The sequence below is a fragment of the Podarcis melisellensis genome (genome assembly GCF_964234715.1).
Source record: "Podarcis melisellensis genome assembly, chromosome: 1".
NCBI lineage: Eukaryota > Metazoa > Chordata > Lepidosauria > Squamata > Lacertidae > Podarcis > Podarcis melisellensis.
Genome location: NC_138528.1, coordinates 58,839,289 through 58,852,348, shown reverse-complemented (window position 1 = coordinate 58,852,348; position 13,060 = coordinate 58,839,289). Strand labels below are relative to the sequence as shown.

General features: G+C 40.4%; 1 protein-coding gene and 1 long non-coding RNA gene across 15 annotated transcripts in view; one reads left to right on the top strand and one right to left on the bottom strand.

Moving 5' to 3' along the window:
• LOC309358991 overlaps positions 1 to 8,632 on the top strand; it is a 40,779-nt gene extending 32,147 nt beyond the window's left edge. For all 7 annotated transcript variants that reach the window (XR_014163687.1, XR_014163688.1, XR_014163689.1 and 4 more), the window contains 2 exons: positions 5,546 to 5,624; positions 8,373 to 8,632. This is a non-coding gene — a long non-coding RNA (uncharacterized lncRNA). The remainder of the gene's footprint in view (positions 1 to 5,545; positions 5,625 to 8,372) is intronic.
• The window catches only part of NAV2 (neuron navigator 2), a 535,652-nt gene that overhangs the window by 201,801 nt on the left and 320,791 nt on the right, over positions 1 to 13,060 (bottom strand). The gene's annotated exons all lie outside the window — the stretch shown is intronic.

Genomic DNA, 13,060 nt, shown 5'->3' with positions numbered 1-13,060 from the left:
ATTTGTCAACTCAAGTCCTGGGGGATCTGTATCAAAGGAAAATGGGAAAATTCCCCTGGGATTTGTGTTCCAGTGGCTCAGAAAATGTACCAGGTTGGAAATAGACATGTCAATACAACTTTAGAAAGTTGTACCCCCCAACCCACTTCCTTCCTTCTCATTCTCCATTTTGGGATTGGAAGGCTAGATGGGATGTAAATCAGAAATTCTTCTCCAGCTCAGATTTGAATCCAATCCAAAGAAGAATTCGGGGTCTCCTTAATGATTTCCTCGAAAAGGAGTTGAATATTTATAACCCCCTGAGCTGGTAACTGGTTCTGATCCTGGTGAAATTTGCTGCCAGTGCTTTCAGCTGAGCTGGTCTAGCCTTAAGGTATAAATAGCATATATTGTAGAGAAGTCATTTTGCTTTAGTGCAGAAGACGGGACTGGTTGCACCTTCTAGCTCTAGAAGTTCATATATTTTGTAAATACTGTATAATCAGATTGCTTTTGTCCTCTTTCCCAAAATATAAACCACCTTACTCTACTCTGCCCTCTCAAATACTTGTAACTATCAGCAGAACAGCAGAACTTTCTTGCTTAGAATGCGTTATTTCCCAGTGACAGCAAAATGCTGCTGCTTAAGAGTAAAGAAAGTAGCCACTTCAGTTGCTGATAGCCAGAGTATATTGCGTCCTCTGCAAAATGCATTATATTTTTGTAAAATATTCCTCACCCATTTAGGAAGTTGGGGAAAAGCCTCTAGAACGTTTCTAAAGAGGGAATTAATTCAGACTCATGTGGGCAGATCAATTTATTTACTTTTCATGAAGCAGTTAAAACAGCTGTAAAGCGTTACTGAGTTCCTTCATAAAATAAACAGTCAAACTGTCATGCTCCTATCCTTTGGTTTGGAAAGCAAAGACGAGAGACTGTTGCAATGTGTGTACCATTTAGGTATGAAATTCAAGCAAGCTTGGGTTACAAGAAGGTAGTGTCTCTCCATAACGGGACGTGGGTGGCTCTGTGGTCTAAACCACCGAGTCTCTCTCCATGTTTCAAATGGAGCCAGGAACTGTGTCTGAGCAAGTTTCATGTGTTCCAATGGGCTTGTGCAAGACTTTCTGTTGATGCACCCACAGAGAAGTCCATAAATTGATTGTTTAAAGGAAAACATAAATTGGGACAAGAAAATGTGCATGGTCTACCCCATGAACTGCAGTGCAGTTAGAACTTTTCAGTTTTGGACTGCATTTTAAGGATGAGCCAAATGTCCTATGTGGTCAGCAGCAAAGTAACTAGTAGATCTTGGCAGAATAAGAATCAGATGCTCAACAACTTAAAACAGAAACACGCGGAGAGGTTATATTGGAGAGTTTGGTCTAGAGTACTTCAATGAGGAGCAAGTAATTGTTGCAAGTGCTTTGTAATGACCGATTAGAGTAAAATAAGATAATGGTTGAAAGAACAGTAGCTATCATACATCAATAGATGGCAGCATTTATATTGGTGTATTGTCACACCTCATATACTTGGCAGTCACCAGATGCATAATTTAATATGTTCTGGGAGTTTCCCAATTTCACATCAAAGAACAATGATGCTGCCATAAATCTCCTTAGTTAGATTGTGTTAAGTATATCACACAAGTTTTTTCAAATAATACGGTGCTGAATTAATTTCAAACAGGCATAAAAGATCTAATCAAATAATCTTGTATTTGGCCATCTGTTTCACAGATGTAAACAAAAGCAAAAATTTTCTACTGACTGATAACTTTCTAAATTAATTGTCTGTTGTGAATCTGCTGTCAGCTTGGTTGCTCTAGCTTCTATTTAGAGGTTTCTGGGTCAAAATACATTTTGTCATTACAAATTGAAACTCTTTAAACTGTCTAGATCGTTGCTGAAAAACAAAACTAGAGCCATGGGGAAGGTGAGGGGGGTATCACGTTTTTCAAATTTGCCAGATTTCCAAATTTACCCAGTGAGAAATGAGAAAGAGCTTTCGAAGAGTAATTACTTCTGTCTTCATTCAGTAATTTCATTCATTAATGGCTTAGCCCATACAGGCAACGTATTATTTAGAAGGCATACTGAAAAAGAGAGAGATAGGGAGAGGGGAAGAGGGAGAGACAGAGACAGAGACAGAGAGAGAGAGAGAGAGAGAGAGAAGGTGACAAAGGAGTAGATAAAGAATAAGGTAACTTCCCTAGTGATTAAAGCTGTTCAGAGCATTACAATTAATTTTACAGTGTTGTTGTTGTTGTTGTTGTTGTTGTTGTTGTTGTTGTTGTTTAGTCATTCAGGCATGTCTGACTCTTTGTGACCCCATGGACCAGAGCACACCAGGCACTCCTGTCTTCCACTGCCTCCCAGAGTTTAAGATGCTGTTCACAGTATTACTATCCCTAAATTGCAGGCATCAGGAAAGGAGCTGAAAGTGGCAGTGGTTTGACTAAAGCTACCTGATGAGTTCATGGTTCAGCTGAGACTGTCACCAGTACCCCAGGGGCAGAGAGAAGGGGCCATGCTGGGGTTGGATCCAAAGTCCTCCCATTCACCTAACATGTCCCGGAGGTGGCATACTGCATTTCCTTCCAACTGGTTACCCAACACACACACACATCCACCTTGGCAGCAAGACCAGCAGGTTTCATGTTAGCCAATTGCTCTGCCAATGATTGATTGGGTCAACTTAAGTCTCTTGATTTCCGAAGGTACATCCAAAGAAATTAGGTATTAGTTTGACACTCCCATTGCCACAGACAACCCAGTAATGCTTTTAAGCAGATGGAAGCAGAAGATGACAACTAAATGATGTTTGGATTGCTCCAGCAATTAAAATTGATGTTGCTGTTGAAGAATTGTTCTAAAGTAGGGGTGGCCAAAATTGTTGAGCTTTTTTAAGGAAGGAGGAAGACTTTTCTACCAGTAGATCTCAATCTACCTGTTGGACGTGCCTGTTCTAAAGTATAAGGAACCAAGAATTAAAATGCACATAACTAAAATGCTATGCAGGAACCATTTGAATGTGAAACCCATACAAGTATAGAAAACAAGCACTCAGCCCATTAAGCATTTAAGAGCCTGTACTGATGACAACACTTAAGGGCTTTTTGCTGGCACTTTGTACTGAGGTGTAATTCGCTTTGAATGAACATGACTCTTTGTGCATTAAATGATGCTTGAGATTGACATGGTTATAAGTAAACTGCATATATAACAATGGCTTGGAGCCAGACATGGAGTAATACAGTTGGCATAAGCATGAAGAAACCCATCCTATTCCATTATTTGTGTCACATGTCTCCACTGCTTAATTCATAAGATGACAGGTGCATGAACTCAAATGAAGCCTTGCATACATTTCATTAAAAGTGTAGCATATGTAAATATTGGTTTCCTGGGAGCTGTAGTTTAAGGCTGCTGGGAATTATAGTTATGTGAGGGATGAATGACAGTTCTAAGGATTATGTGGGGGCGGGGAAAATGCTTTTAGTGTGTGGTGTGTATGCAGTCCTAGTTGTTGTATGGCACACTCTATCATTTACAAAAACAATGTACTAATAATCACTTAGCCTGTGTGTGAGTGAGTGAGTGAGAGAGAGAGAGGGAGAGAGAGAGAGAGTGTTTAAAAAAAACATTTTAAATTTACAATAAAAGGTAGTTTATTTGGATAAAATCTAGGTTTTGTCCCCCCACAAAATGTAAATTTCTAGTTAGCCACATTAACCTACGGTTCAGTGCTGAACTTCACTTTTCAACACAGCAGAGCATGATTCCAGTCAATACACCAGGACTAGTCCCTGCAACATTAACACTTTAGTTTCATTCAAACAGTTTTATCAGCACAGCGTCCAGTTTATTTATTTATTTAAAAAGGTCAATCAAGCAAATGTTTTTGATAAGCAGTAGTTTTTGATGTGATTAGATGTCACATGGAAGCATGACAGAATAACAAGAAATGGGTGAAGGAAGATATTACTGTCTTGAAGTCCAAACTGCTATAGTTCATAATTTCTCCTAGTTGACATAGGTAATCTGGCAACTTGGTCAGATTAAACAGAGAGACATGAAATCAAGTCATGTGTGACGTATCTGGAGGTTTTTATAACTGGGAAAATGATATACAGAATTAGTAGGTTTGCAACAATCCCTGCTGTAGAACACCATGTGTTGGTTGTGCATAAGGAGCTGAAAGTGCTTTGTTTGTCTTCTTGCCTGTGGTATGGCAAGTTGCTTTTGAATGGCACACAGCAGTGACCAAAGCTGAAAATCTTTTGAACCACCTCTCCTTTCAACTTTTAGATTGATATCAGATGGTTTCTCCAAGATAAAATCTGTTAGGGATGACGACAGCAAAACCATGATTATTCCAACAAAATATAATTAAATGGTCAATTTTCACATAAAATTGAGATAACATATTTAACTGAAACCAGTTTCAAAGCTAACAGAAGCCATTAGAAAGAAAGATAAGGTTTTTTGCTTGTGTGAAATGGAAGTGTATATATGATAAGACTACACCAGTAAGATCAAAAGCAGAACCTTTGGCAAAGTCACCCCTTGTAAGCTCTAAAAATATATTTCTACTAAATGTTTCGCGAAGCCTACTTTGGATGTTATTATTTATGTGGACTCCAGGCTTGTCTGTGCCCAAGGGATCAGGGCAAGTAACCAAGATTTAGCCTTTGATATTAAAAACAGGGACAAGACAAATAAATTGATTTATGTCTCAAAAGGGTACAAAATCTAGTTTGTCTGGACAGGAAAAAAATTGGAAAATATTTAGGCATAACAAAAGATCCATCTGGAGAAGTCATACAAATTAGCAAACTATCTGGTAGCCACATCAAGTGTTGCAGTATTATTTACCATCCTCCAACCTAACCCACCATGCATATTGGAATAGGTATTTCATTTTTGCCAACCAGCCAGAACTGGCTTCAGCACTCCTTGGGCAATTGCCAGGACCCCAGTGCACCAGTAGGGCCCATCACCAACCTCACCCCTTTCCTGTGCTCTGCTGAGCAGTGGGGCAGCTTAGAGATGCTATTTACATTTCTGACAGTGTCCAAAAGCTGCCCCCCCAATATAGCATTGCTCTCAGGATGCAGGTAATTTAAATGTATGTCCCGACTTACTGCCAGTTAAGTCCACTGGGGTTAATTGGGGACTCTCCATGTAAAAGAAGCCCACTAGAGGTCTCATCAAACCATTATTTGTCCCTCTGCCCAACAGTTAAGTTTTTGAACAAGGCTGTTTCAAAAAACAACACCTTCAACGCATCCCCCCATCCATTATGCCTGATTAAAATCTGCCTTATATTTTAATCAGATCCTTGATCCCTCTGGCCCAGTACTGTCTGATTCCTTTGGCTTTTTCTCTCCATGGTCCGAAACAGAGATTTTCCAGGACTTTTCCGTAGCCCTTAGAGAGCAAATCTGACCTGTTTCCATCCCGGATTATCATTTGACGAACTGTAGCTTTAAGAACTAAGACCCACATTTGCCTTTCTCCCCTTCCTTCTTCATTCCTTTTTTTCCTTTTATGTCTTGTAGACTGAGACCCTGATGACAGGACTCTCTTGTTTTTATTAATCAGAAAGCCACTCTGGGAGCTTTTCAAGAGAAGAGCTAGGTAAAAATGCTACAATAATTATTTTCTAGGCTATATTTTAAACATTTCTGTTATAGGAAACTTGGAAAGACCCAATTATTTCATTGAGTTCTGCAATCTCCGGAGAGAAAATAAATGACCAGATTAATGGAAGCTGCTACTGCTGTGCATCCAACTATGACTTACAGGCTTCATAAACAGTGCTTATTGGCAGTTGGGCCAACTGATTCCTTATGAGAGGATTATGCACAATTAGCATTCGTTGTTTCTAAATGGGTAAGACAGCTGTCTGACAACCACCAATTTCACAGTGGCAAATGGCCCAGCCTCTTCTTCCTAACACTTAGTGAACAAAACACTAATTGTTTGGGGGTTTGTCTTGAGAATTCCTCATTTTCCAATCAGCCCCATTGCCCAAGATATCTTGTCGGCAATGAAAGAGACTTTCATAACATCCTCCAGTGAATGTTATATTAACCAAATTTAAGAACAAGAACAAATTTAAGAAATGGGCACAAATTCATGGTCTCACTCACACTGCTATTAAATGCAAGGAGACAAGCCCCCACAGTGCCCCCCCTTCAAAGTGACCCCAATTTAGGTCTTAAAAGGGCTTAGTGGAAATATCTGCAGCCACCATTCAGTATTAAGGATATCATAAGATTATCCTGAAGAAGTGAAAGTCAGCCCAGTATTTAGAACTATTTATATGGTCTAAAGCTACAAAGGCGGCATTCTGTCACGAGGATTTAAGGGGCTATTAATATAAGTAGAATATCTACAGAATTAATGCAAATATTTTATATGTGTGTATTTAACAAAAATGTAATAGGCAGGGCTCATGCCTTAAGAAAGAAAGAAAGTGACACTGGGAGCAGCCATGACTTCCACTTTGATTAACCAATTCACAGTTTCACGGGGGGGGGGGAGGAGGAAAGAGTTCTGTTTTCTTAGAAGAATTTGTACTGAAAGCAAGGAAGGACACTCTGCCCTCATTTTAAAAACCTTGGTCCTCACTCATGTTCTTTGAAGAACACTTGGACTGGGAAATAAGAGGTGCCTCTGCCAATCTTTCTTCCCTCCCAACACCAAATGCTAACCAGCAACACCTTTTCCTTTCTCCATTCCCTTCTTTTGCCTTAGATTATTAGTAACTGGTGGGCCAAGAGATGTTCACTCAGGGGCCAGACTGCTGACTTTTCACAACATTGGGAGCTGGATTTGGATCTGTTGTAAAGGGTATAAATACCCAAGTACCTTACCTCAAGTCTGTGCATTGATGAATGCTGATGTTTCTCTCTTTACAGAGAATTCCCCCATCTCCCGCAAAAGCCCACAGGAGCCGCACACCCTTTAAGGAGCGCACAGCTCCTGCGGGCTTTTCTACGAGGAGGGAGAAGGGACTGACTGGCCCTTCTCCCTCCTGGGGAGAAGCCCCCAAGAGCCGCGAGGAGGGAGAAGGGACTGACTGGCCCTTCTCCCTCCTGGGGAGAAGCCCCCAAGAGCCGCGGGGGCTTTTTCTGCCTGCCTCCCTGATGCATTCGCTCCATAAGACGCACACACATTTCCCCTTACATTTTAGGAGGGAAAAAGTGCGTCTTATGGAGCGAAAAATACGGTAAGTTTGGGGCTGCTTGGTTTTACCATTGCCAGTTTTATTGGAGTCTGGAATTTTTTGTGGTATTGTATTATATTGTACTGCATTTTACTGTGTTCAGTTACGGAGGACATCTCGAGTTTTACTCTCAAAGGTGACCTACAAATGTTTTAAATAAATGAACAGAAGGATTATATGTCACAGCAGCAAACAAAGTTTTTTCAAAATAGCTTGTAGTTGTTGGCCACAATTCTGTTCTCTTGTACATATTTCAAGGACATGCACCAATTTGGCCTTGGCAGTAAAGCAGAATCAAGACTGCCACACAAGTCTCTGTAAAAATCAGCTCAGTTTTCTTTGGGTTTTGAAGTAATCACTCAAAAAAGCTATTTACAAAGGTGATTATGGTTATTATCATTGGCAGCAACATTAATGTAGCACAATATGGAAGACAGCAAATTATCTTCTTGCAATTCAGGCCAAGAGTGATTTGTCATAAAATAGGAGCAAATCAGAATAGGAGCATGAAGTATGACATACAAATAAGGCAAAACCATATTACAGGAGATAAACTTGCATATTTATCTTCAGAGGAAAACTCTTTGACACAAGCAATGTATCTTTTTCCGACAAACTGTTCTAAGTTCAGCAAAGTGTATTTATTTGACTCCCTACTTGTAATAGCAATAGCTAATATTGACTGAAAACATTTCTAGAACTTTCCAAAAGTTCAACTGCACTATATTAAAACCAGAATAAAATAAAGACAAAGGGCGGTATTCAACTAAACAATTGCATGCGTCAAATGATTTCCACTTGAGAAATGGGACTTCCCTTTTGCCCTGTGTGTGCTCTGTGATGTGTCCAAATCTGATCCAGAGGATTGGGGGAACCCCTAAAACAGATTTAGGGGACTCGGAGGGAGAGAAAGGGGGGAACATTCCATTGTCCTTGTGCTGATGGAACTTTGGCTTCAGCACTGCCTTTAATTCCATCCAAAAGCCTTATTGCAACACCAGTAATGACGCCCTCTGCCTCTCATAAGGGTATAAAATAAAATAAAGTCCTAACCTCTCTTTAATTGATCTGAATGCCTAAATTGTACCCTGATGAGAACAGTGATTCCAGAATCCCTAGACTACAACTGAAAAAAATTCTGTTATTTCCTGCAGATGATTTCATCTCCCAAACTCATTGCAATAGGATGGGGATTCCAACAGGTTGGTGATTCATATTGTGACTGACTGACACAAGTTTGGGGTTGTGAGTGTTGGACCATGAAGCTAGCTGGATCTCCTCAGCCTAACCTACTTCACAGGGTTGCTGTGAGTTTAAAAAGCGGAGGAAGAGAACAAAGAACACCATACTGAGCTCCTTGTAGAAATGGTAGAATATAAATTTAATTAAGTTTAATAATATGCATGGGAAGCTATACTCTACCTAGTCAGGTCATTGTGCCATTTAGCTGACTTACTGGAAGTTGCTCTCCAAGGTTTCAGACAGGACATTCTGAACCCAAACTAGAGGTGCCAGGGATTGAACCTGCTATTTTTCTAGAAAAGGAGGTGGCAGAACTCACCATGAACACCTCACTCATTCACTTAGAATGGAAATGATGCCCACCTGAGAGGTGCCAGAAATGAGTTCCAGAAAAATAGCCCTGAACGTGAGTGACACCTTCTTCATGAAAAGTGGATGCTCTACTACAGAGCTATGGCCCTTCTTATTCTAATGAAATAGTTTTAATAAAATCTGATTCTAATGAATAGTTTTGTTCTATCATACAGAGAAAGGAAAAACTTTTGAGACTGTAATATTATTTCTTAAAACTGCAGCTATACTTTGCACATATGTGTGCGAGTGAAATACAATAGGTGTTAAAATAGCTAACAAATGTATGTCAGGCGGAGGACTCTGCTGGAGAAAAATTGGTTGATCAAATCCTAATTCTCCAAACTCTATAATCTCTTATCCTCTTGAATCAGTTCCTCCCTTGCAGTTTTAAACTTCAGCATGCAAGAGTCTTTCCAAATGTAATTACTATCCCTAAATAAGCATTCCGTCTTTGGCAAATTCTCCTCAAGAACCCAGAAGGCACATAGTGATAAGAGCATTAAAGACATATTTTGAGCAGAAAGTGAAATCATGTAGAACAGATATCCTAGCCTCAGTGATATAAACCTTCTTGCACTCTTCAGAGGGAGCATTCTAAATTAGTTCAAAATTTACATGAGCAGAACTTAAAACTTTTTGAAACACAAGCCAAAATTCACGGCTAAAAGGCAGTCTAGAGATTCAGGGTTAGTTCAAATGAAAGTTTTTGGAGGGGGTAGTTATTTCTAGGTACAAAAAATACACATTTCATGCTTCAATCTGAACTACACACACACACACACACACACACTTGCAGCTGCTTGCCTCTTGAGAAATACACATTTGTGAAGGTCTAATCCTTTCCAAATAGCTGTTGGACTGGAGCTAAATATACCCATGAGCGTATCTCAGAATTAGATTTTAGGCCTGTACTTTGTATTATGGGAATCACACCCATCATCACACCTGTACTTTGTATTATGGGAATACAAAAATGCCTTGTTTGAAGTGCCCTGAGGCTTAAATGAGATGTACTGTACCTGCATCCCACTATAAGAATGCTGATCCTTTTCAGTACAAAATTGTGTGACCAATTCAGGACTGATTAAATATATGCCCTTACCTTTCTTGATTTTTCTAGATTTGATGGTTGGCAGAGCAATATATGGCACGATTCCACCAAAACCACTAAAGGTGATGTTGGGAAATGCTGGTTAATATACTCAGTGGCCCACTCATTCACGGAAGTCATCACTTGATGATGCAGATTGAGTACTGGACATGCCTGTCTGAACAAGCCCATAATGGATTTACAAAGCTAATTTCCCAGTCATTCTCTGCACACAGTTTGTGATAGAGGACCCATTATTTCCCCAGACTTTTCATTCTTTTAGTGCTTACTAGTTCCCTCCCCGTTTCAAGATTTGGAGGGGGGGTGTACTGCTGTGAGATTTGCTCTGTTACTTGTTTTATTCTGTTTTAGAGTTCATGTGTTATGGTTTTATCCAAGTATTTGATTGTCTTCAACTTTAATTCTAAGTCACAAAGAGAACTTCTCTTGTTGGATGGCATATAAATACTGCAATCAAACACATAGGAAAGCTGTGTAACCCAGTTTTTTTAACAGTTCTTCCTCTCACCTCTCAATACCACATTACAGTAGTACCTCGGGTTACATACGCTTCAGGTTACATATGCTTCAGGTTACATACGCTTCAGGTTACAGACTCTGCTAACCCAGAAATAGTACCTTGGGTTAAGAACTTTGCTTCAGGATGAGAACAGAAATCGTGCGGCGGTGGCGTAGCAGCAGTGGGAGGCCCCATTAGCTAAAGTGGTGCTTCAGGTTAAGAACAGTTTCAGTTTAAGTACGGACCTCCAGAATGAATTAAGTACTTAACCAGAGGTACCACTGTACTAAACACACAATCACAAGGCCAGAAAATTGACATACAGATCACCTTTTGGTAGAATATAAATCAGAACCAATTAGTCACATGGAACAAGTAGAAATTACAACTGAAATACATCAGGTTGGCTGTAGCAGGGTAAAGTCTGCACTATCTGCTTCCTATTCTTTTTTTTTTTTTAGGCAAAGGAAACTCTGTGCCCTTGTTGCACCATCTACATTTCTACTAAAACTGTTGGCCTGAGTCACACGTCTCCCCCTTGCAGCAGGAAGTCAATGCTATATGAGTGGTTCTCATTGTCCAAATATTTCAGGGAATTTTCTGGGTCCTGTTGCCAGTACTCACGTATGCAGCTTTGTTTGGAAGGCTCACAACAGACGTGGAAAGTTTTTACTGGCGCTAATGTGCCAGTATGTATGTATGTATGTATGTATGTATGTATTTTTATGAGAGAAAGAACCATGGGGAGGGGGGGATTGCTGTGCGTTATGGGTCTCACCACAATGTCCATAAATTTTCCAGTACTCCACAAACAATGATTGGCTATCACTACATTACAATGGGCCAGTCATGTCTAATGGCATTTTATCACTTCAAAAGTAATGATATGTTTCATTCTATAGTTATCTATCTGGATTCCCGTTACAGATAGGTATACATAGGAGCCAGCACCTAGGGGCTGAGGTTCCTTTGGACCCGAATTAAATTTTTTGAGGGGGTTGGGGGTTGCAAAGTTGATGGGCATTGCCATTCAAATGGTGTGCATGCACACGTCTAGTGGTTGATTATGTGGAGCATGGCTTACCTGGCGTCCCCAATATTTTATTTGAGTTGGCACCCCTGTATGTAAACAAGACTGAGACAGTAAAGCGCAGAAGGCCACATGGTGAAAATGTAGATGAGTAGAGATTTGAACCCAATTTTCCTAGGTCCAGATCTAGCTTTTGTACTTACGGCCCATTCTGCTACAAATAAAGAATTGCCACAGAGGAAGGGAGGGAGGGAAATAGGTTATACTCACTTGGCTTCTCCCAGCAAAATGTTATCACTCACATCCAAAACTCTGCTTCACACCTACATACATCCCAGCCTGCCAGGCACTGTAAGGGCCCTGCTCAGTTATTAAGGTTAATCTCTGAGTGTCTGAGTTGGGGTGGCAGTGGCAGGTTCCACCTGCTGCTATATGTGCACTGCAATGTAGATTTGCAGTGTGCTTTGGTGCATATGCATGGTTGTGGGGAACCACAGGATCTGCAGCTTTGCTTTCTCAGGGTTCTCAACTGTGGTGAGTCCTGCCTTTACACCTATGTTGCAGGCATGTATTTCTAAACATGGATGGTGGGGAGTAGAACCTGCTGCTAACCATCACCTGTACGTTCCACATAGTCCCTCGTAACAAGGGTATGTAATGCATGCTAGGGACAGAATGGGAAGTAATGGCACATGCTTGTAACCATTTATGTCCTGAAATTAGCCTTGGCCAACCATATGTTCTAGACTGCAACTCCCACCAGCCTCACCCAGCCATGTAGTTGTGGGGTAAAGAATAAAAGATAGACAAAGTTCAATTCTCTACTGCTAGTATTTCAGCAGCTTGTGAGTCAACAGCCTTGGAGATTCTGTTTGCACAGGACAGAAGTGAGTGAGTCCTTCCACAAAAACAAACAGAAATCCCCAAAAGAAAAATATGACCAGGGCATAAAATGTTTTCATTTCACAACTGTTCTTAAAAATATGTCCGTGTTTGCAAGGATATCCTTGCTGCAATGATAAGAATCCAATTTTGTGCCAAGAATGTTCACAGCTAAACAAGTTTCAACCTTTCCTTGAAAAGAATATACTGTAGATCAACATCAAACACATTATTTCCTTGTTGGTTGGCAACTATTTTTATTGGCGGACCATCTAAAATGTGGGGGCTCAAGGAAGCCTGATGTGTTCTTGGCAAAGACAGCTATCATTCTCCTCTTTCCAGGAGAAGCAAGAGGACATCAGCAGACAGAGGTTGCCTTCTCTTCTCCCTTAGCTCATTTTGGTCTCAGTCTCCCTTTCCCATGACCTTTCTAGGAGACAAACTCATAAGGAGCTGCTTCCACGTTGTTGGTGGTGTTGTGGGCCCCAGAGTTCTATTTCTTTATGTTATGGTATACTGTCTTTCCACCAAATGACGCTCAAGTTAGATAACAATAAAACACAAATATAATTGTGCAAGGCTTCAGCTGACGGGCCTCATCTACTCAATAAAAATATATAATGAAAATTGCAATTGGTTTCCAGTTCATTCCTGGGCCCCATTCAAGGGGCTCACATTAGTGTTTAAAGCCCTAAACAGCTCAAGCTCCAAGAACAGTGGTACC